The sequence below is a fragment of the Corythoichthys intestinalis genome, chromosome 13, assembly GCF_030265065.1.
Source record: "Corythoichthys intestinalis isolate RoL2023-P3 chromosome 13, ASM3026506v1, whole genome shotgun sequence".
Classification (NCBI taxonomy): Eukaryota; Metazoa; Chordata; class Actinopteri; order Syngnathiformes; family Syngnathidae; genus Corythoichthys; species Corythoichthys intestinalis.
The window spans coordinates 47,888,619-47,914,749 of record NC_080407.1 but is presented as its reverse complement, the minus strand read 5'-3'; the positions used below and the strand labels follow the sequence as shown (position 1 = coordinate 47,914,749).

The window sequence follows — 26,131 nt, the reverse complement described above, 5'->3', positions numbered from 1 at the left end:
ATCTTGACACAAATCAAAAAATATGCCACATGGCAAAAAAATGTCCCATGCTAAAATACATTGTGCCACATGGCAAAAAAAATGCCACACGGCAAAATCAGTTTTGCCACATTAAAAAAAAAAAAGCCACATGCCAAAATCCACTTTGTCACATGGCAACAAATTCCACATGCCAAAATATATTTTGCCACATGGCAAAAAAAAAAAAAAAATGCCACAAACCAAAATCCGTTTTGCCACGTACCAAAAAAAAAAAAAAAAAAAAAAAAAAAAAAGACACATACCAAAATCCATTTTGCCACATACCAAAATACCAGATGGCAAAAAATGCTACATTCCAAAATACATTGTGCCACATGGCAAAAAAATACCACATGGCAAAATCAATCTTGTCACATATCAAAAAAAAATATGCCACATTGCAAAAAAAATGCCACATGCCAAAATACATTGTGCCACATGGCAAAATCAATTTTGCCACATATCCAAAAAATAAATGCCACATGGCAAAAAAATGCCACATGCCAAAATCCATTTGCCACATGGCAAAAAAATGCCACATAGCAAAAAAATGTGACATTCCCCCCAAAAAATACAACATGGCAAAAAAATGCCACATGGCAAAAAAAATGCCATATGCCAAAATTCATTTAGCCAAATACCCAAAAAATGCCACATGCCAAAATCCATTTTGCCACATCGCAAAAAAAAAAAAAAAAAAAAAAAAAACACATATCAAAATACATTTTGCCACATACCAAAAGAAAAAAAAAATACATACCAAAATCCATTTTGCCACATACCAAAAAAATGCCACACAGCAAAATCAATTTTGCCATATACCAAATACCACTTTGCGCTCTCGCTGTCTCTCACTTTTTTTGCATAGTCGATGCTCTGGCGTACCTCAGGTTTGTGTTTTAGGGACCCCTCATGTTCTTCATGTCACATTTGGGGCCAGCAAAAGTAAATAGTGTGCTGTAATGTGTAGTCAAATCAGAATTGTGAAATAAAAGTGGGCCTTCCCTTAGAAAAAAATGCTTTTAAAAGGCTCAAAAACAAGGATTTGGACAGATTTTAGGTCAACAATATATCTAAACAATTATCAAGATAGGTGTCTATTCATCTTGCCGCTCATCATCGATTAGTTGATTAATCCTGACACTTCCTACTGATTTTGGGGTGTTTTGAGGTCACTTAATGTTGATTTTTTTGGGGTTTGCCAATTTAAACTTTTGCAGGTCTGGATTGTCAATCAATAGGAGTGAATGGAAGTTTTTCTGCCATCGGAAATTAATGGGGAAATTTTGCATAGTGAAGGTACTTGTGTATACTGTATATTTCCATTGATTTACAGACCATCAGCAATATACTTTTTTTCCGGCGTACCTCAGGACTGTGTTTTAGGGACCCCTCATGTTCTTCACCGACATCACAGGTGCCACATTCAGGGCCCGCAAAAGTAAATAATGTGCAGAATTGCGAAATAAAAGTGTGCATTCCCTGATTGCAGTGCAGAAGAAATATTTGAACAATATTTGCTTCTAAGAGGCACAAAAAGTTTTTAGGTCAACAATGTCAATTAATCGTCAATCAAGTTAGTTGCCTATTCCTCCAGCAACTAATCATCGATTAATCGGTGCTCTGTCCATGCAGCAGTGAATTGCCTGAGCACTGCACGAGACAGCAGAGTGACTGTCAACATTTGTTTTTTTATGAGTGCAGAGCATGGCTGGGAAAGTTGATGACTTGCCCATAAATCAGAAAACGTTAATAACTCAGCTCAGTAAGGTCAGGGCTTGACCAAACATATTTATCTGTTTTATATCGCACTCGTTCGTGGAGTCTACAACAACAACAATGCGTGTCAAGATTGATTTATACAGGAATTCTAATGCGCCTCTTTGCTTTTTCCCTCATTGTGTGTCTCTGTTTTTGCACGTGCGCATCAGCATTCATGACGCGTTATTTGCAATTCGGAGCAGCCTCCCTTGCGTATTGTCCTAATCTGGGCCGACTTTTTCTGCATTGTTTTGTGCCTGGAGCAATGACCTGGTGTTCCCTCCGTTGGATGGATCAATTGACAGATGAATGGATGATCAGTATTGCACTCTAGGAAGTTTCTGGAGAAAATGCAATGATAGTTTTGCTCTTGCAGGTAAACACCTAAGACACTTCCTGCTTATTTTGGGGCCTTTTGGAGTGGGCTTCAGTCTCGGGTTTAGGACAAATGCGAATGTGACGTCACCCAGGTCAGCATCTCGCAATACAACATTGCTTTATAGCATGCAGATTGACTGCGGATTCAGCAGATTTTGCGGATTAATTCGTTTCTTTTTCACATCACGCCATCCAAACGGCTGCAGAAAATTGTTGCTGCACCAGGGAGAGGCGTGTGAGCCTATTGGGTTTCAAAAGGTTCCCGTTCACCGCGGAAATTGGTCAAAACAAGCCCGACTACTGTGGGACCATTGGACTTAGGAGGAAGTGAGTAAAAGTGTTATGTCAATATTGGGATCATGGCACACGTTTTAATACGGAGGCGGCTTGCATTTTGTGGCTGATTGTCCACCGAAAATGCCACTCGGCCGACAACCCACGAAATGTCAGATCACATCAGATCACATTTGAAGGTGATTTCATGCAGAAACGTGAGGAATTCCAAAAGGTTCAGATGTTTTTTTTACACCACTGTACATCAGTGTCAGTTCTTTTTCAAAGCCTGAAATTCGCAATGGACCGGCAATGTATACTCGTCAATGGCGGTGATCATTCTGATTCTAAATGAAGAAGTAGTAAATCAACTTCAGAATGGTTTCAGAAGAACAAAATACACGTTCTGGAGTGGCCAAGTTAAAGTCCAGACTTGAACCCCATTGAGATGCTGTGGCACGACCCCTTTTTTTTTTTTTTTTTTGGTAAAGCAGTTTTTTCCATCTGTGTGATTTTGACAAAGATCACATTTGATGGGGATTTTATGCAGAAATGTGAGAAATTCCAGAAGGTTCAGATACTTTTTCATACCACTATCAGCTATGATAAAAAAATAGGAATTGTGCATTATTTTCCCATTGACAACAATAGATGTCCAAGTCATTGAAACTATGAGCACTGGCAGTGAATACTCAAAATTCAGGTACTCCATTTTTTTCTTTTCCGTCTGTCAACATCTTCCATCTTTCCCTCCCAACTATTCCCCGCCACTCCGCCTCCCCACGTTTTATCTAGTTCCATGCCGCTGGATCACCCCTCCTTCTGTCTCTCTTCATTCCTTCCCTTCTCCGGGCGAGCGGCAGTGCCAGTGATTAGGAGGTGTTAGAAAGAATGGACGTGCTGTTCCCATAAAGCGCTCTGCGCTGTCAACACCAGCTTTGGTGGAATGGAATCAGATTAAAAAAAACAAGGGTGCATGTATGTGTGTGCACAAGATGGGGTGGATGGGGGGTCAATTAGAAGTGTAGCACGCCAGCTCTATTGAGACACATGACTCTCTTGCCTACTACTGTAAAGTCAGTTTGCCCTTCAGATGAACTTTGGCTCACTTGAGTGCAGCAAAGATGAGATGGAGAGGAAAAAAAGGGACATTGAAAAAGACGGAGAAATGACTGAATGGCGGAATGAGCACCTCGACCCTGGCGCTCGCAGCTGAGCGTTGACACCGTTTGGCACTGGGGTGAGATACCGGCGAGCAGTCGGGCACAGTCAAGCGGGCAAAAGTTCCACAGGCCTTATCGGACACCCGCTGTGAGACTTTCTTTTCCTGTATTACATCAGCAAGTCTCTTTCTTAGCGGGCTGCCTGAACGCGTAGAAAGTAAAACTCAAGGTAGAAGTGCAAAAAGTATTGAGTGCCATAATTGTGTTTTTTGCTTCTCGGGTTACTTCCTGGTTGGAAGTCAAATGAAGATGAATGGAGGACTTTTGATGACCCCAAAATGCATTGTCAGCAATAAAATTAACTTACAAGAATATTTAAAATAATAAGTTGACAATGAGCGTATTTTGTTTCCCATCATTCTTGAGGGGAATTCTAAATTAGACAATACATTTCGCTAAGATCGTCATCCATTGAATTTGATACGCCTGCCGGTGTCGTGCCAATGTAGTTACCCCAGTCAAAAATTGTATCCTCTGGGTGGAGCCATATGGAGGTGGATTTGTGTCTTTATTATTCAATCAAAAAGAAGTTGCTTCAATCAAAATATATATTTTCAACCCAAAAAAGTCGCTTCAATACAAAAAATGTGTTTGAATGCAAAAAAAAAATTTGAAACTCAAAAAAACTAAAAAAAAATGCATGTGAAAGCTATTTTTCTTTGATTCATTTTTATTTATTTTTTTTATTAAAGCAACTTTTTGATTGAGGTAATGTTGATTTGTGTTCGGGTCACATTTTGGCTAGGGCATTTTTTTTCTTGATTATTCAATCAAAAAATAAGTTGCATTTTCAAAAAGAAAAATCACTTCAATCAAAAAAAAAAAAAAAAATTCAATCATAGAAAAAAGTTTTGGAATGCGAAAAAATATTTGGGATTGAAAAATTTGCGTTAGAACACTTAATTTTTCATTTAAAAAGTTTTCTTTGATTGAAGCTATCCTTTTTGTGTTTGGGCCATATTATGATTCAGACATTTGTGGTGAAATCATTTAATCCCCGAAAAAAGAAACAAAAAAAAATTCAATCAAAGAAAAAAAATCATTTTTAAAAATATTTTTTTCACTATATTAAATTATATGCAAAGCAAATGACTGTCTAATGTGCTCGAAAAATAATTTCGACCCTTTATAAAAATGGTTTTTATTGTTCATTTCATTCATTTTGTTGCAGTTTTATAGCTTTACAACTTTCATATATATATATATATATATATATATGTGTATATATACATAGGAAAGTCAATTACATACAAAAGTGTATTTACACGTCACTTCCTGTTCATTTTCAGTCGCGTCATCATTTTTGCGATGTTCCATCGTCACTTCCTGGTCAGTAATGCAAAATCAACAGGAAGTTACCCGTAAACGCCCCGAAATCAAGAAGTGACAGAAAATCAACAGAAAAATGACACAAAATGCACCAAATGGGTCATTTCTGAGGGCGTAGGTTTGCATAGGGACGGTAGGGACAAAACACTACAAACATATGGATAAGGATGCTCAAATTGTCCGGACCAAATTTTAAGCAACCTTATTTGCATTTTATAATGTGTTCAGTTATGTAGGTCATTTAAATTGTCTTCCCATATGTTGTAACAATAGAATTGACCCTAACATTATTATTCGAATTAATTTTCATTATTTTCAGACTTAACATTTACCCCCTTATCACTTGCTGAATGAGCCAGTCCATGTTTTTTTGGGCTGATGACTTGACTTGTGTTGTCATGTGACTGTATGGAATAACAGCAGGATAAACCTTCGTACGCCAAAGTCATGTTGATTGCAGCGCTCTGTCAAATAGTTTGTTTACGGCACTTTAAAGACGCTACGTAATTGAACACGCCGGCATGATCATAGGACTTCCAATGGCAAGCTTGTGTGTTGTCATGTGACTGTATAGAATAACAGCAGCATAAACCTTCGTACGCCAAAGTCATGTTGATTGCAGCGCTCTATGTCAAATAGTTTGTTTACGGCTTTTTAAAGTCACTACGTAATTGAACACGCCGGCGTGATCAAAGGACTTCCAATGGCAAGCTTGTGTGTTGTCATGTGACTATATGGAATAACGGCAGGATAAACCTTCGTACGCCAAAGTCATGTTGGTTGCAGCTCTCTATGTCAAATAGTTTGTTTACGGCGCTTTAGAGATGCTCCGTAATTGAACACGCCGGCGTGATCATAGGATTTCCAGTGGCAAGCTTGTGTGTTGTCATGTGACTGTATGGAATAACAGCAACATAAACCTTCGTACGCCAAAGTCATGTTGATTGCAGCGCTCTATGTCAAATAGTTTATTGTTTACGGCTTTTTAAAGTCGCTACATAATTGAACACGCCGGCGTGATCATAGGACTTCCAATGGCAAGCTTGTGTGTTGTCATGTGACTGTATGGAATAACAGCAGCATAAACCTTCGTACGCCAAAGTCATGTTGATTGCAGCTCTCTATGTCAAATAGTTTGTTTACGACACTTTAAAGACACTACGTAATTGAACACGCCGGCGTGATCATAGGACTTCCAATGGCAAGCTTGTGTGTTGTCATGTGACTATATGGAATAACGGCAGGATAAACCGTCGTACACCAAAGTCATGTTGGTTGCAGCTCTCTATGTCAAATAGTTTGTTTACGGCGCTTTAGAGATGCTCCGTAATTGAACACGCCGGCGTGATCATAGGATTTCCAGTGGCAAGCTTGTGTGTTGTCATGTGACTGTATGGAATAACAGCAACATAAACCTTCGTACGCCAAAGTCATGTTGATTGCAGCGCTCTATGTCAAATAGTTTATTGTTTACGGCTTTTTAAAGTCGCTACGTAATTGAACACGCCGGCGTGATCATAGGACTTCCAATGGCAAGCTTGTGTGTTGTCATGTGACTGTATGGAATAACAGCAGCATAAACCTTCGTACGCCAAAGTCATGTTGATTGCAGCTCTCTATGTCAAATAGTTTGTTTACGACACTTTAAAGACACTACGTAATTGAACACGCCGGCGTGATCATAGGACTTCCAATGGCAAGCTTGTGTGTTGTTATGTGACTGTATGGATTAACAGCAGCATAAACCTTTGTACGCCAAAGTCATGTTGATTGCAGTGCTCTCTATGTCAAATAGTTTGTGAACGGCGCTTTAAAGACGCTATGTAGTTGAACACGCCGGCGTGATCATAGGACTTCCAATGGCAAGCTTGTGTGTTGTCATGTGACTGTATGGAATACCAGCAGCATAAACCTTCATACACCAAAGTAATGTTGATTGCAGCGCTCTATGTCAAATAGTTTGTTTACGGCTTTTTAAAGTCGCTACGTAATTGAACACGCCGGCGTGATCATAGGACTTCCAATGGCAAGCTTGTGTGTTGTCATGTGACTGTATGGAATAACAGCAGCATAAACCTTCGTACGCCAAATGGGCTATTGAGTTGGGGGAAAGTCATTAAAATGTCCAAGCATTTTTCCCAAGATTAATAATCACCAAAAACTGAAGCGATTTCAGCACGGCCTTTGCACTGCTCGTTGAATTGACGGGTAATCGTTGCTCCATTTCAATAATATATATACTGTATATCAAGGAAAAGGTGTAGGAGATGCTTTGGCAATTGTATAAAGAGTGATCAGTGCGTCAATAACGTTCAAATGGGCGCCCGAGCCTTCATCCGTTGACCTTTTCACGCCACACATTCAAGCGAGCGGGCGGATTGGATGTGCGCCTTTTGTTTTACTCCCCGATTCCTCGCTCTTATGTCCTAATTAACTCCCTTTTGTATCACCGTGTTTTCCAAATGAGCGCTGTGATTCTCTATCTCGCTGTTATTCCTGTCGCTATTAAATGAAGGTTGAGCGCCGACTGCCTTGTAATTAGTCGCAGGAACAATGCGAGCGTTTATGGCCTCGGTTTATTTTGGCGAGGCGCAAAAGGGATAGCGGGGGGTGGGGGGTAGTGGTGAAAGCACGCATCCCGCATTGCTAGCGACGAGAACATAAGCCGCGTCGCAGGACCGCCGACTCGCGATGCCAGATTAGTGACGGCAAATCAGTAGGCTGCGTGAGAGCAATGAGAAAAAGGCACACAATTAAAGTGTTTTCGTGGAATTGTAGTTCGAGTCCAGTGTTGTTTTTGGCAGTCGCTTAAATTTTCGTTTGAGTCTTAGTCATGTTTTAGTCATTTATAATACATATGATAATGCACACTAGGCAGGAAAACATTACATTATTTTCAATGAATTATACCCACCTGGATGCCACGAAAAGTATGTAAAAAGTAGGGTTACTAATATGAATGCTATGCTAACGCTACGAGTTACATTAGGTGTGTGATGATCAATCAGCACAGACCTTTAAAGGCTAAAGCTACACTGAATATTCTCTCTTGCCAAGATAGGAAAACATCTTACCGTGTGTTTCAAAACAAGCAATGCGGAGACTGGAGAAGACACTGGTGAGTTGGGGGGGCGCAGCACGTCACATGAGTGACACAACCAGAAACTACGATGCATGCTAACGACACGTAAAAATGTTACACGTTGTGAACATGTGATGGAAACTATGGCGCATTTTCGTCTTGTTCTCATCTCGTCAGAAAAAAACTGGCATTCGTCTCGCGATGTTTTAGTCTTATCGTCTGATTATCGTCATCGTTGACGAAAACAACACTGTTCGAGTCCTCCTCACGCTAACGACACGGACATTCGAGGACCCGGACGATCAGCTGACATGGAGCAAAGCTGTTTTTTGGAGAGCCAACTAGCTGTCGTGATTGACTAATTGACAAGTGATCAATTTTTAAATGAATGGTTTGAGTTACTGAAAAGGGAGTGACCTGGAAATGCCCTAAAAATGACAAGGAGTGACCAATAGATACCTTACAAAAACAGGAAGATTGGCTATGAATGCTCTGGTTTCAGTGACACTGACGGCACCACATGTCCAATCCACTTAAACACATCCCAATATCACAATATATCACTATTTCGATTTATTGCCACACCCCTACTCAAATGCATGATTTCAAGCTCTTTCCCCGTTTTTATTTAGCACTCATAGATCACGGAAAACTGGAGATATGATCATTTTCATTTTGTGGTAGGATTTTTTATTTTCCACGAGAGGCTACTCATGTTCTTTGTATGAGTGATGTTTCATTTATGTATATATTTCTGGTCGGAATGTAATTTTTTTGTGGATTTTTTTTTTTTTTTTGACGAATATGGCTGCCGTCAACATGACTCGAACAGGATCCCAGAATTGTCCCAAAATCAACAGGATGTGATGACTCGGACATGACTCGAAAGCACGGATTTTCCATCTCTCCTAGTTTTTATTTGGCACCGTAGACCACGGAAAACCGGAGATATGATCATATTAATTTCGTAGTAGGATATGTGTTTTAATTTGCCACCGGAGGGCACTCATGCTCTTTGGACGGGTGATGTTTCATTTCTGTAGAGTTCTTTAGTCAGATTTTAATGATTTTTCTGTATTTTCTTTGGCCTAATATGGCTGCTGTCAACATGACTCAAACGTGATCCCAGAATTGTCCCAAAAATTGACAGGAAGTGACCAATAAATGGCCCAACATGACTCGAAAGCGCGGATTTTCCGTCCCTCTTCTAGATTTTATTTGGCACTGTAGCCCACAAAAAAGCGGAGATAGACTTCTAGCCAAAGGTATTGGCACCCCTGCAATTCTGTCAGATAATGTTCAATATCTCCCAGAAAATGAGAGCAATTACAAATGCTTTGGTTGTAATATCTTCATTTATTTTGCTTGCAATGAAAAAACACAAAAGAGAATGAAAAAAAAAAAAATCATTATCACTTTATACAAAACTCCAAAAATGGACCGGACAAAAGTATTGACACCCTCAGCCTAATACTTGGTAGCAAAACCTCTAGACAAAAAAACAACCTCTTCCGGTATCCATAAATGAGTTTTTTTACAATGCTCTGCTGGAATTTTAGACCATTATTCTTTGGCCAACTGCTCCAGGTCTCTGAGATTTGAAGGGTGCCTTCTCCAAGCTGCCATTTTCAGATCTTTCCACAAGTGTTCTATGGGATTCAGGTCTGGACTCATTTAGAGGTCTTCAGTGCTTTCTCTCAAACCATTTTCTAGTGCTTTTGGAGTGTGTTTTGAGTCATTGTTCTGCTGGAAGACCCAGCTTTCTCACACTGGGTCCGACATTATGCTGCAAAATTTGTTGGTAGTCTTCCGACCTCATAATGCCATGCACACAGTCAAGCAGTCCAGTGGCAGAGGAAGCAAAGCAACCCCAAAACATCAGGGAACCTAAGCCATGTTTGACTCTGGGGACTGTGTTCTTTTCTTTGAAGGCCTCGTTTCTTTTTTCCTGTAAAATCTATGTTGATGCCTTTTCCCAAAAAGCTCTACTTTTGTCTCATCTGACCTGAGAAAATTCTTCCCAAACGTTTTAGTAACAGGTGCTGATAATTACACAAATCAGAGAAGCATCACATGATTTTTCAAAGGACGCTAATACTTTTGTCTGGCCTATTTTGGGAGTTTTGTGTAAAATGATCATTATTAATTTTTTCTTCCCATTCTTTTTTGTGTTTTTCATTGCAAGCAAAATAAATGACGACATTACTAACAATCATTTTTTGGGAGAAATTGAGCATTATCTGACAGAATTGCAGGAGTGCCAATACTTTTGGCCAGCAGTGAATGATCGTTTTAATTTCGTAGTAGGAAATATGTTTTATTTTGCCAATAGAGGGCGCTTGTGGTCTTTCGACAGGTGATGTTTAATTTCTGTAGAGTTCTCTAGTCGGATTTTTGGGCCAAAATGCTCATGTACGATATTAGAGTACAGTATAATAATAACTAGAGATGTCCCGATCGATCGGGATGCGATCGGGTCCGATCACGTCATTTTCAAAGTATCGGAATCGGCAAAAAAATAACGGACATGACTTTTTTTAATATATATATATATTTTAACTGAATCGTTTTGTTATTGTATTTAACGTTACAGACAAAATGTGTTACACTCATCCAGAGTCTTTAGTTTAGGCTTAAAGTAGGGTTATCAAATTTATCGCGTTAACGGGGGTTAATTAATTTTTTAAAAAATTTATCACGTTAAAATATTTAACGCAATTAACGCATGCGGTGCACGACCCACTCACGCATTGTCGCGTTCAATCTTTAATAGCGCCGTTATACCGATATATAGAGCTAAAAGGCAGCGTAAAATGAGTAGAGTGAATTTTGGCAGCCTTTGGAGAGTTTTTTTTAATTGGCTAGAGCTTTACAATCCCTCTCCCAACAATTAGAAATATCGTGGGATGCAATGTGGGGAAGAAAGGTGGTAGTAGTCGATATTTTTCTTAACACTCTATGTTATTTCCCAACGCAGAGAAGATATATCAATTGGTACCACTACGCACAGTCATGGTTGCACTTCCAATCATGCATTTGGGCAGAACAGTTAAATGGCTACAGTATCATTTACTGAAAGCTCAACAAATATACTAGATGGCAATATTTAGTCACAATATACAAAGTCACTTTTATCCCTTAAGAATTACAAGTCTTTCTATCCGTGGATCCCTTTCACAGAAAGAATGTTAATAATGTAAATGCCATCTTGAGGATTTATTGTCATAATAAACAAATACAGTACTTATGTACTGTATGTTGAATGTATATATTCGTCCGAGTTGTATTCATTTTTTTCTTAATGCATTGCCAAAATGTATATGATCGAGAAAAATTATCGGATTAGAATTGAATCGGGAGCAAAAAAAAAGCAGTCGGATCGGGAAATATCGGGATCGGCAGATACTCAAACTAAAACGATCGGAATCGGATCGGGAGCAAAAAAACATGATCGGAACAACCCTAATAATAAGTTTGTATTGGATGACGTTGTGCTCAGAAAAAAAAAATTGACCCTACTTGAGTCCAATCTGCATAAACATACGAGCGAAAGTGCTGCGTTTGCCGCGTGCACTCGATCAATTATTCAAGCTGACAAATAGCTACAAGTTGCCTGGTGTTTTGGCCAATTACTAAGGGAACCCTGCAGTGCTAAACAGGACGCCCTCGCTTTTCACCTCAGGCATTCCTCCGCTCAGACCGCTCAAAATCTAAAAAAAATAAAAAACCCTCGGTTTTGCACAGCCTTCCTTCTGCTTTCTTATATGTGATATTTTGGCCCCGTCATGACATTTTAGCGAGCGTAGCTCCCAGGCCTTTATTTACAGCAGCTGCCTCGCCATGCGGGCAACAAGACACAGGCGCGTCTGACATTCTCATGCACGACAACGGTAAAGTGGGCGGCTCGGATTTCAACCCCCCGGGGAGAAGAACACGTTGGCTTTAACGGCGTCGGCCGGTCACGTTTGAGGCTGTTGTAAAACAATACCATAAAACCTTTGACCACGTAATAGCTCAAGTGAATATGAATTTATCTCTGCACTGATTAACGCAAATGTTATAGTTGTAAAGCATTTTTTTAATGACAACACATCGCCTTAATATCAAACTATTAGCGTATATTATTTATGTATCACTCTTGAACTGATTGACGTCTAGCACCGTCAATGACCCTGAAAGATGAATATTCACAACCTTCCATGTTTAAAGGGACTTTCAGAGTAAATTTAAAATATTTTTCTACTGCATGTATTCTCCACCAAAGCCCTAATGACATTTGAACTGCTACTACCTGAAAAAGCCCCTTTCTGCTGTTTCAGCAAGCCTCTGCTTGGCAAAAACACATTTCTAACCCACTTAAGACTTGCTATCATTGTTGTTTTTGGCAGTCCCTTTCATTTAATCTAATACTTATTAGTCTTAGTCATATTGTAGTAACCCCATATATGTTTTTCTTCATCTAGTTTTTGTTGACGAAAACTTAAGACTACCATAACCTCCTTGACTATAAGCCACTACCTTTTCCCCCTCATTTTGAATCCTGCGGTTTATAGTTCAGTGTGGCTTATTTGTTGATTAATTTGGGTTAACCGGTAACACATTATTTGACAACGGCGTCATAAGACTGTCATAATTATGACATGACACTATCATGGGCATTAATAAATGCTTATGACAGATGTCATTAAGTACCATCTGGCAAATTATGTCACTAACTCCATTTATGTCCAACTCTGATCTTTTACATCCACAAAACATGAATTTTGATTGCTATTTACATCTGTAACGCTGCAATACATGCTAGGAGGCATGTTGGATGATAACGGTGTTGACAGCAGGTGGCATCAAAGGTTGACTGTCTCCTCTAAGGTAGCAGTGATGGCCAAATGAAGCTTTTTGAAGCAATTATGGCGGTTCATTTGGTCCTAGACTGTCTTATGAGGCCACTGTCAAAGTTTTACTGATAATAATATCTTTTAGTGTAAATATCCCATAATACAGTGAGGACAGCTGCGGCTTATCTATGAACAAATGCCATTTTCATGTCAAATTTGGTGGGTGGTGGCTTATAGTCAGGTGCGCTTTGTAGTCCAAAAAATACGGTAATTTCATCTAGTTTTAGTTGAGTTTTCGCAAAAATGTTTTCATCTGTAATTAAAAAAAAAAATACTCCAAAAACAAATAAAGGTTTTCAACAGTATCGAATGAGCAATGTTGCCAGAGAGTGTAAGAGGATGATCGGCGTTAGCATTAGCGTAATGCGAGAACGCGAGCGAGAGGACACACTGATGAGTTGGAGCAGGGGAGGGGCGCAGCTCATCACATGAGTGACACAACCAGACACTTCTATGATGCAGTTCAACTACACATTAAATGTCACACATTGTGTACATGTGACGGAAAATATTGCACATTTTCGTCTCGTTCTTGTCTCGGTATATTTTAGTCTCCCAAAACACATCATGAAAAAACTGTTGACGAAATATTTTCGTTAAAGTCATCGTTGACGAAAACAACTGCTTGCTAGTAACTGTTTTTACGTTCCCGGTGCAACTTTGGTGGGCTAAACGCTTGTTGCTTTAGGTTCGTGCTCGTACAAGCACGAGCAGCAGTTACGCTTTAGGCCAGAGGTGGCAGTCGCGAGTACAAACGTGACAAACTTCATATAGTCCCTTTAAATGGACAGCTTTGTCAATGGCTGCAAAGAGTTAAAAACTATTAAATAAACTTTAGTCAAATTGGGGCCCATAACAAGAGTGTATTTTTATAAAAAATGTATTGATGTTTGTTAAATGTATTTTTTCATAGAAATGATCTAAAAATATATTATACAGTACTACTCAAAAAAAAAAATTGGTTGTTGTATTTCTTCTCCTCAAAAGGTGAATTCGACACATTGAATGAATGAAAATAAAAATACTGTGAAAGTACTGTACCGACTGTGTACTACTTACAGAGTAAGTTTATTCGCAAAACTTAATACTTGCACATAAAAAAACTATGTACCCTGTGGAAAAATACTAGCAGATGACAAATAGTAAACAATAAATTCCTATGTCATCAGCGCTTTAAGGCGCATTCAAATGTGTTCGGTAATGTATGATAACTCAGTGCTCATCCGGAAGACGGTTACATTTACTAAACAGTAAGGCTGCAGCTACCGATTATTTTAGTAGTCAATTAATCGATGAATCAGTTCGAGTATTCGAGTAATTGGATAAGGAAAATAAAAAAATAAAATAGCTGAGCTGTGCCCCAAGCTGTATTAATCATAAGTAAATGAGGATCTACAGTAGGTATACCAAAAGAACAATTGGCTAACTTACATAGCAAAAAGTCAGCTACCTTAAATGCTTATAAAATGCTATTTTTTTTTTGTTTTAGCAATGCTCTTAACTAATGTTTCAAACATATATTCCCACAAAAAAACAACAACTAAATATGCCTATAAATTTCGAATGCATTTAAAAAAACATTAACGCAAACAAAAACTTAGCTTATGTTGGTCTTAACAGTGAGCAGCTGGATTCAGCCATGTGAAATTAGTGATGTCATATTCAGTGTTGCCAATAGAGGGCAGTGTATCCACCCAAATAATTTCTTAGATTAGGAACATTTGATGCGTTACAGGATAAATTTCAAAGGATGTAAAACAAAGCCTTGCAGAGATTGCACTTTCAAAAGAGGATGAAATGCAAATTCAAAATAAAATTCCCAAGTATTCCTTCAAACTATGCAGAATTGCATTTTCATTTAAAAATTAAAATACCTGAGCTAAGCCTTAAACGGCATAAAAAAAATAATAATAAATGAGGATTTAAGTACAACAAAAGAACAATTGACGAACTTGCGTAGCAAAAGTCCGCTAGCTTAAATGCTATAAAATGCTGACTTTTTTTTTATTCAAACAATGCTCTTAACTTAGGGTTCAAAACATATTCCCACAAAAAAGACTAAATATGCCTGTAAACTAAATTTCAAATGCATTGAAAAAACATTAACTCAAACAAAAACTTAGCTTATGCTGGTCTTAACAGTGAGCAGCTGGATTCAGTTATGTGAAATGAATTGTCGTATTCACTTTTACCAATACAGGGCAGTGTATCCACCCAAATCAATAAAACTAAATGCAAACACTTTCAAAACAAACCATTACAACCGCACTTTAATTAAACGACTAATCGAAGCAGAAAAATTTAATTCGAATTTTTCCGAATGGAATTATTCAAGTTAATCGATTAATCGTTGCAGCACTACTAAACGGGCTGATGAAGTTGCTGGAAAATGGTTACCAAAACACAAAAAATCCTTAATTAGACAGTTTAGTCATGTTGTTTCTGGTCTTACAAACATGACAAAGAACCAACCCTATAGTGTCAGGACAAGACACGCTAACATCTCTTGTGAAGAATCTACCATACATCAAACGTAAAACCTTCCGTCCATCAATACCAGTAGGAAAAATTTGCATCTCTTCAGACCCGTCTAGTATTTGAGAGCGCGCCTCGTCCCATTGGAGTGATGGCTTCTAAACAGCGGGGCCTGTGATCGCTATTGATTCCACCTTTGCACGTCGATGCATCAAGGTCCGTACGAGACGAAATTCCTGTTTTGATGAAAGGAGGCGGAACGTTCGCCTCCCCCCTCGCCGGTCGGTGCGCTGGCGTAATTGGCTGCTATTCCTCCACCTCACCGCGTGTGTGTGCGTGCTCATCCCTTCACTATGATGTTTGCATGGGCTCGCTTCCAGTGACGTCCGGGGGATGCCAAACAGCCTGTTAGCCAATAACTCAGCAATACTGAGAGCACTGTGGACTCCGGACCACCTACTAGCACATCATGACGCCGCATAAATGAGCAGCTCACTGTCCTACATACGTGTTTTGGGTTTAGGGGGGGAAAATGTTTTATTATTGGGTATAAACTGTGGCAATTACAGCACATTCATTAGCATTCTAGCGCAACATCCTGCGGTGCCCCAAATTGCTACAAAGTCCTCAACAGGAGATTTAATTACATGCATTCTCTTTTTGGATTATTTATTTTTCTCAAGCTAATTACCAGTACATGTTAGCCAACAATGCGCCGTAAATGATAAATGACTAACTGCTAAACCCCCCCCATCCTTTCTTAGTCCACTTTCAATAGAGCCTTATTGACTCCGCTAGTCTCAGTCTACTGGTTGGCTTAGACGATCCTTCCTGACGTGTGGTAATGAGTAACCTTTCGTGGTCAAGGGGTCAAGAACCTGTTGTTTGTGTTGGATAAACTCAACACAAAGGTTAATGACTGATAAGACCGACGTACTCGTTGTGGAAGGACCAGACGTCTCTCTCTCGCTCGCTCCAAAAACAGCGCCGCAGCAGTTGGCTTCACTGCCAAATGAAGCGTGACGTGGAATTCTGCGCTTAAAGCTCCACTATACCTGGATGCCTCAGTGGATGAGATGATATGAGGGATAATATATCTTTGGCTTTAATATGTCAAAAGCTGGGTCTGGAAAAATGATATTAGGAAAATATGTACCGTAATTTTTGGACTATAAGCCACCACCCACCAAATTTGACACAAAAATGGCATTTCTTTGTGGATAAGCCAAAGCTGTCCGCACTGTATTACGGGATATTTAAATCAAAAGACAATCGATCGGGTCCGATCACGTCATTTTCAAAGTATCGGAATCTGCCAAAAAATCTCGGACATGCCTTTTTTTAAAATATATATGTATATATATATTTTTTTTAAAGTGTTTTCTAATTGTATTTAACGTTACAGACAAAATGTCTTACATTCATCCAGAGTCTTTAGTTTTGGCATAAAGTAGGGCTATCAAGTTTATCGCGTAAACGGCGGTAATTAATTTTAAAAAAACTGCTCATTCACTAACTCACGCATTGTCGCGTTCAATTTATAATGGCGCCGTTTTACCTATATATTCAGCTAACAGGCAGCGTAAAATGAGTCGAGAGAATTTTGGCAGTCTTTGGAGCCTCTTTTTAATTGGCTAAAGCCTTAAAATCCCTCTCTCAACAATTAGAAATATCGTGGGAAGCAATGTGGGGAAGAACTGTAGTGGTTGATTTTTTCCTTAACACCCTATGTTACTTCCGAACGCAGAGAAGATATATCAATTGGTCCCGCTACGCACAGTCATGGTTGCACTTCCCATCATGCGTTTGGGCAGAACAGTTAAATGGCTACAGTATCATTTACTGAAAGCTCAACAAATACACTAGATGGCAATATTTAGTCACAATATACAAAGTCACATTTATCCTTCAAGAATTACAAGTCTTTCTATCCGTGGATCCCTCTCACAGAAAGAATGTAAATGCCATCGTGAGGATTTATTGTCATAATAAACAAATACAGTACTTATGTACTGTATGTTGAATGTATATATTCATCCGAGTTTTATTCATTTTTTTCTTAATGCATTCCCAAAATGTGTATGATCGGGAAAAATTATCGGGAATGATTGGAATTGAATCGGGAGCAAAAAAAATGATTGCAAGTACAACTCCTTTGGTAGTTGCGCCTTTATTTATTTTGCTTGCAATGAAAAAACACAAAAGAGAATGGAAGAAAAAAAATAATCATTATCATTTTACACAAAACTCCAAAAATGGACCGGACAAAAGTATTGGCACCCTTTGAAAAATCATGTGATGCTTGTCTAATTTCTGTAATTAACAGCACCTGTTACTTACCTGTGGCACATAACAGGTGTTGGCAATAACTAAATCACACTTGCAGCCAGTTAAAATGGATTGAAGTTGACTCAACTTTTGTCCTGTGTCCTTTTGTGTACCACATTGAACATGGAGAAAAGAAAGAAGACCAAAGAACTGTCTGAGGATGTGAGAAGCAAAATTGTGAGGAAGCATGGGTAATCTCAAGGCTACAAGTCCATCTCCTGTCTACCGTGCGCAGTCAAAGAATTTGTAATTGCAATCATTTTCTGACAGAATTTCAGTGGGGCCAATACTGTTGGCCGGCACTGTAAATAGCAATCAGAATTCATGTTCAGTGCTAATTAATTCTTCAGTTACTGTTCCGGTTGTTTCATTGATTGCGAGTTATGGTATTTGGTAACACTTTGACAGTGGCGCCATAAGACTGTCATTAGACAATCATTATTATGACATGACACTGTCATGAGCATTAATGAATGCTTATAACAAATGTCATTCAGTTTTATCCAGCAAATTACCTCACTTTTGAATGGATGTAAAAGATGTGAGCTGGACACAAACGGAATTAGTGACATAAGTTGGCAGAGGAGCATTAAATGCGAATTCAAAATAAAATTCCCGAGTGTTTCTTCAAACTACGCCGAACTGCTACTCTCATTCAAAAGATACATTAAAAAACCTGAGCTTAGCCTCAAACTGCATCAAAAAATAAATAATCTAAATATTAGGATCCAAATACAACAAACAATTGACTAACCTGCATAGGAAAAGTCAGCTAGCTTAAATGTTATAAAATGCTAACGTTTTTTACAATGCTCTTAACAAATCGTTCGAACGCATATTCCGACAAAAAAACAGTTAAATATACCTATCAACTCGATTATGAAATACAAATGCATAAAAATATATATATATTAGCATTAAAAAAAAACTTCCCTTATGTTGGTCTTTACAGGGAGCAGCTTGATTCAGCCATGTTAAATCAATTATGTCAGGCAAAGTATCCACCCAAAATCAATAAAACTAAATGCAAACACTTTCAACACAAACCATTACAATGCCACTTTACAGTCAACATTCAACCTCTGATAACACCTGCTGTCAACACTGTTGTCGTCCAACATGCCTCCTGGCATGCATTGCAGCACTACAGATATAAATAACAATCAAAATTCATGTTCAGTGCTAATTATTTCTTCAGTTACTGTTCCGGTTGTTTCATTAATTGCGAGTTACGGTATTCGGTAACACTTTATTTGACAGTGGCACCATAAGACTGAGTCAGTGAGTCAGCAACCAGCACACTTTTGCTCAACAGATTATGTTTATTGATTAGAAAATGCAGAATAAATGAGATTTATTGGTCACAATCCCACAAGAGCAAGCAACAAGTATCAAAAACAAGCATAACAAGTGGTAACGATGACGTTAGATCTAGTTCGTCAATCCCAGAATCCCCGCGTTACCGTTACAGCACAACAAACTGTTCCTTAACAATGAAAATCGCTTACCGTGACAAATGAGCGGGGTGCCAACGCTCCGGTAAAGCAGCAAAGGAACAAAAGCCAAGCGACCTGAACGTAATCCTCTGTCAGACTTCCACAATTTCTTAAACATTGTTATTCTTTTATGGCTCACCTAGTATTACTTTAATTTATCAAACAACACAATCCCAGTATTACTCAATCCAATTTACCAAATAATTCCCAGTTTAGCAAGTAATACGACAAACCAAGCCGACAACGCCACTAAGAAAATTGTGGAAGTCTGCCAGAGGATTACGTACGGGTCGCTTGGCTTTTGTTCCTTTGCCGCTTTGCCAGAGCGTTTGGCTCCCCGCTCATTTGTCACGGTAAGCGATTTTCATTGTTAAGGAACAGTTTGTTGTGCTGTAACGGTAATGCGGGGATTCTGGGATTGACAAACTAGATCTAACGTCATCGTTACCACTTGTTATGCTTGTTCTTGATACTTGTGGCTTACTCTTATGGGATTGTAATCAATAAATCTCATTTATTCTGCATTTTCTAATCAATAAATATCGTCTATTGAGCAAAAGTGTGCTGGTTGCTGACTCATCGCCAACCCGGAAATTTCGGAAAACAAACATGAAAGCATTTGATGGCCGAAAGGAATTTGTACTTTAATCTAGCATTAGAGAAATCAAATTGTACCTGATTAAAATGTACCCACATTCATATGGACAATGGTATCGGATTGTAAGTTCTCCACGCCCGACTGGGAGGGAGCAACTAGCGTTCCCTTAATGCGTCAAAGAGTTGAATATGCATTCGCTGGGACTACAAAGAGAACAATTCTATCGCTGTCATGTCTAATAATAGCTCAATTACCATAGCCTTCAGGGCTGTATCTATGGGGAGATGCGTGTTGGCATGTGCAGTGTGATATACTCATTGAAATCACACCAGTACAAACAGTAAGCTACTCCTGCGGGCCCACCAACGTGAGTTTTGCAGGCAATCGTTCACGTGAGCACCTGACCGTAGCGTTGATGTGTGCGTTTGTTTTAACTGATTCGATAAAATAAGCACAACCTGAAGCTTATCTGCTCAGGCCACCGAAACCGCTTTGTCACATTTGGACCATGCCCCGTCCTGATGGGGTACTTTTCTCGGCTGCCACTTTCTTCAAACAAATCAATACTGCTATAGTTTAGCCGTTCATAGGAAAGATTACAGAGAAATGGCTATTAAGGGCTTAGCTTCTATCACTTCTCCTATCTCAAAGCCACTTATAGACTAGGTTGGGATCAGGGACCCCGTGCGCTTTGTCAGATGCGCTTGGGACTGTGTACCGCAACTTTGATGGGACGGATTCACAGGGCGGTCAAGAATGGACAAGGGCAAGAAAAGAAAAGAAGGATTCTAGGAATTGTCTTCTCACTCTGTTTGGACTTTTCTACTGAGATAATGGATGCTTAAGTGACCGTGCTGTCCTTTCAAAATATAAGCCTTTGCGACTTCAGTTGTCCGAAAAATAGCTCAAATTACCCAAACGTAACCCAAGGTTTCATCCAGTACTTTAAAACCCTGCTGGCCCCCAAGTGTTGCAAAACTGAAAGTATTAAAAAGTTTACATATTTTCGTTTAAAAGCGCAATGGGGACATCTTATGTTCGGTATGTGAACAAACCTGTCCCGGCTGTCTGCTTTTGCACTGAATTGCATTGTGATTTTGTTTGTGAAAACTGCCATTTAAGATGGAGCCTTTTTTGTTTGAAGTATTGCTATCAGCATTGTTTTCGTCGACGATGACTTAAACGAAAATATTTCTTCGACGAACAATTTTTTTTATGCTGATAATGAGACGATAACGAGCTGAAAACATGTCTTGGGGGACTAAAACATAACAACATGAATGCCAATTTTTGTCTGAGGAGACGAGAACAAGACAAACTGTACAACTGTACAATGTAAATAATGTAAAAAGGCGTCAATGTTGCGGAAGTGGGGGAAAAACCACTAATTTTGCTACTGAAAGCCGGATCGGCATCAGAGTTAGCATAACATTAAACTGTGTGAACCAGCTAACCTGCAAAACTACTGCGGTCAGTTCAGCCTACACAAGGAACAACGAAGTCAAGCTAGCCGTCCCTCATTTGGATCATTGTTTGCACTATGTGTATTACGGTAATGCAGTTCTTCTCAAATAGTGGGGCGCGCCCCCCTGGGTGGGGGGCAGAGCGATGCCAGGGGGGGCGCATGTGACCTCGGGGAACATGCTTTTTTTTTTTTTTTTTGCCGTACTGGAATAACGTGTACTTGCACATCCACTCAGTGGGTGGCAGTGGCGCTCTCATTTTCAGAGTGCGCGCAGTATTTCTGAACTAAGGAAGAGCACTCAGCACACACAGAAAACAGATATGAAGAGCAGTGTGCCGCCGCCGTTTTCGAAAGCCGTTTTCCTCCCTCACCTACGGTTTTACCTCGGCCGCCGAGAATGCGCTTTTTTTTGTGCCGTTTGCCTTTTAGCTTTGACTTTTAATACAGTGGGTGATGAGGAAAGACCACTGTTTACTGTGTCTAAAAATAATTATAGCGGACAGCCAGAAGCCAAATCAATTAAGACTCCACTTAAAGACATTAGACCCCAATCTCATTGATAGGCCGCTTGAATGTTTTTCAGCGAAAACGTGCCGAATATTGCCAACAATCGTCCTGCTTTGTCAGTGTTACATCAGTAAACCAGTGAGCATTGTTAGCATGCTCATTGGAAAATAACCCCACACCATTGCAAAGGAGGTAATACTGTGAGCAGCAAAAATAAAAACTGTCCTTCTGTCCAAGGACACTGTTTTTTTTTTTTTTTAATTCAGTTTTGTTTTTACGGTCAAATTTTTTGGCATATTGACCTCATGAGTGAATGTTTCTAATCAAATTTAATTTGTTATTATTTACTGATTTTATTAAATTTTATTTTTCTGTACCAAATGGTCAAAAATGTACCTTGAGTGTATTTTTTACAGTTTGGATGTGACTTTTTTTAAAATTCAGGCAAATTGATGCGCGTCAAGTCTTCTCTGTTACAAACAAAACAATGTTAATAAAGTTATACTTTATTATAGGTTGATCTATGTTACTTTTTTTCTTTATTAGAAAAAAAAAGGACACAGTGTTAGACGGATGCGTATTTATAATAGTAATTTTATAGACAAATGATACTATTTACAGTGGCGGCAGAGTTTGGGGGGGCGCGAAACATATACGTCTTCCTTGGGGGGGCGTAACAGAAAATAATTGAGAAGCACTGCGGTAATGCAATGCAGTGGCGTCAGAGTGCAAGTCCCTTGATTAAAAAAAAAAAGAAAAAAACGGGGTGCTATCTAAGAATGGGTCCACTTCAGGGGGATTATTAATGTCCAGTCCCAAGCAAAAAGTGGACATGTGGATTATGCAGTTAGATCATCAGGGGTGAAAGTGGCTAGAATTTCTTGCCGGAACTCTCCGAGGTGAAAGTCGCCATGGAGCCTGAATTTTTTGTTTATTTGTTTATTTTTTTGTTTATTTATTTATTTTATTGGGGGGGGGGGGGGTCAAATCTCCTAAAACTACTGAAATGCAAAGAAAACTGTTTTGGCACAAGTTTTTCTATAACACATACAAAACCTGATTTTCATTCAAAATTGTATTTTTTCAATGATTTGCAAAATAAAAGTTAACAAAAACAGCAATAACCTCAACCTCCATCTCCTAATTTTTATTTTCCCTCATTTCCGCACATACTAAATGCCAAATCTCAATTTTAACTACTTAAGAACAAAGGATGTATATTTTAAAATTGAAGTTAATGTAAACATTTACTTTTTCTTTTTTTTTTTTTTTTTTTTTTTTTAATAATAAAGATATAAGTAACATACATTCAGAAAAATAAGTACAATTGACTTATATTATGCAGAGTAAAATGGAATATATTTTGAAGATCGCACAAACATTGACTTTTTTAAATTATAAGGAAATGAATAAGTAGCCTAACATAAATGAACAAATTGACAGCTAAGATGTTCTGAACCTCCCCATCAGAGCAATAAAACCATATGACCAATAAGCCTCCTCAACTCTTTCCCTGATCTTACTGATTTAATCTTTTTTCTGTTGCATTGCCCTTTTTTGTCGCATCAATTCAACTTTTTTTTTTTTTGCTGTTCCAGAAAACATGCACATTTAAACCAATCAGAGCTAAGTATCTCTGCTGATCACATGTCAGTATGTCAGCCAATGCTTTGCTGCGTGCATTCGCCATTGAAGTGACTCATCATCGTCAGACTTGGATAACTGCAGCAGCTGGGGAAACCTCCATGCCGTCCGTAGAATAAAATAAATAATAAATTTCGGTGGAAACGGATTACGCTACACAAGCACTTTATTATGCTTGTTGTTAACACTTGTGTATGTAAATCTGATATTGGTAGATTGTTTTCTTCTTGGAGATGAAATGCATGTGTGGAAGCTTTGCATTTTTTTTTTTTAGCGTTTTGACACTTGCCATCATATTTTCGGAATCAAAGCACCATGTACCAGTACAGCGTTCCGCCCCGGAATCTTATACCGGAACTGCGTTCCTGACCGTTCTGGCCCACTTTCACCCCTGTATATCATCCCTACCAATGTTGAGACCAAACTACGCCCATGCTAAGACTAATAAGCATTATTGTCCAAAAGACTAAATTAAAAGGGCTGCCAAAAACACCGATTGCTCTCAAATGTATCAATTTTGACTGGGAGGGGCGAATGAACAAATCTAGCACTGTCAATGGCAGGAAATGACTTCAATGAGGCTCTACAAAGGATTAAAGAAGTTGAAATATGAATGATTCTACTGCGCGTGGTGGCGAATTTCAAGTGAAATAATTTTCGTGGGGAAATCACATGCTAATCAGCTCATTGTCTTTCCCATCTCGCCACTGGCATTTTGGGAAGTGAAATATACACATGGAAGCTTTCTTCAGATGCGTGTGATTTAAAGGCAAGTGACATGAATACAGTAGTAGCGCCAACCCTCCGTCCACCTGCCTGCCGTTATTATTCCTACAATAACATCCCATACCATTTTCATCCAGCAATATGGAGCAAGACTATGGAAAATTGTGCCCTGGAGCTGTACACAGCGCTAGTGTAACGGCACCGTCGTTTAAGGCTCGGTGTGGGAGACTTTTATTGGCAGTTTCACAGGGAAAGTGAAAGAATATCTTTTTGGGGTGGGGGGGTGGGTGAGTGAGTGACTATGATATTGCCGGATTTAACGCTACATTCAGGATAGTAAGCTTTTCCTACAGGCCTCAAATTCTTTAAAAGTGTACATATTCTGACTGTTTACTTTGGATAGACGTTATGTCAGCCTACTCATATACATTTGTGTGAATTCATTTTGACTGGGAGTGCGCCCATCCCTCGATATAAGGATTCTTGGCGGTAGCGGATCAATAACCTTATGGGATACAAACTATCGCGATATACAGTGTGGCAAATAAGTATTTAGTCAACCACCAATTGTGCAAGTTCCCCTACTTGAGAAGATTAGAGAAGCCTGTAATTGTCAACATGGGTAAACCTCAACCATGAGAGACAGAATGTAGGAAAAAAACCCAGAAAATCACATTGTTTGATTTTTAAATAATTTATTTCCAAATTAGAGTGGAAAATAAGTATATGGTCACCGACAAACAATCAAGATTTCTGGCTGTCAAAGAGGTCTAACGAGGCTCCACTCGTTACCTGTATTAATGGCACCTGTTTTAACTCATTATCGGTATAAAAAGCACCTGTCCACAATCTCAGTCAGTCACACTCCAAACTCCACTATGGCCAAGACCAAAGAGCTGTCGAAGGACACCAGAGACAAAATTGTAGACCTGCACCAGGCTGGGAGGACTGAATCTGCAATAGGTAAAATGCTTGGTGTAAAGAATTCAACTGTGGGAGCAGTTATAAGAAAATGGAAGACATACAAGACCACTGCTAATCTCCCTCGATCTGGGGCTTCATGCAAGATCTCACCCAGTGGCGTCAAAATGATAACAAGAACGGTGAGCAAAAATCTAGTGAATAACCTACAGAGAGCTGGGACCACAGTAACACAATGCGCCGCCAGGGACTCAAATCCTGCACTGCCAGACGTGTCCCCCTGCTGAAGAAAGTACACGTCCAGGCCCATCTGCGGTTTGCTAGAGAGCATTTGGATGATCCAGAAGAGGACTGGGAGAATGTGTTATGGTCAGATGAAACCAAAATAGAACTTTTTGGTAGAAACAAAGGTTCTCGTGTTTGGGGGAGAAAGAATACTGAATTGCATCCGAAGAACACCATACCCACTGTGAAGCTTGGGGGTGGAAACATCATGCTTTGGGGCTGTTTTTCTGCAAAGGGACCAAGACGACTGATCTGTGTAAAGTAAAGAATGAATGAAATCGAGAGATTTTGAGTGAAAATCTCCTTCCATTAGCAAGGGCATTGAAGATGAGACGTGGCTGGGTCTTTCAGCATGACAATGATCCCAAACACACAGCCAGGGCAACAAAGGAGTGGCTTCGTAAGAAGCATTTCAAGGTCCTGGAGTGGCCTATCCAGTCTCCAGATCTCAATCCCAAAGAAAATCTGTGGAGGGAGTTGGAAGTCCGTGTTGCCCAACGACAGCCCTAAAACATCACTGCTCTACAGGAGATCTGCATGAAAGAATGGGCCAAAATACCAGCAACAGTGTGTGAAAAGCTTGTGAAGAGTTACAGAAAACGTTTGGCCTCCGTTATTGCCAACAAAGGGTACATAACAAAGTATTGAGATGAACTTTTGGTATTGACCAAATACTTATTTTCCACCATGATTTGCAAATAAATTCTTTAAAAATCAAACAATG

At 39.2% G+C, this 26,131-nt stretch overlaps 1 protein-coding gene across 3 annotated transcripts in view; it reads left to right on the top strand.

The window, feature by feature from the left end:
- ppargc1a (peroxisome proliferator-activated receptor gamma, coactivator 1 alpha) overlaps window positions 1–26,131 on the top strand; it is a 436,445-nt gene that overhangs the window by 301,673 nt on the left and 108,641 nt on the right. The gene's annotated exons all lie outside the window — the stretch shown is intronic.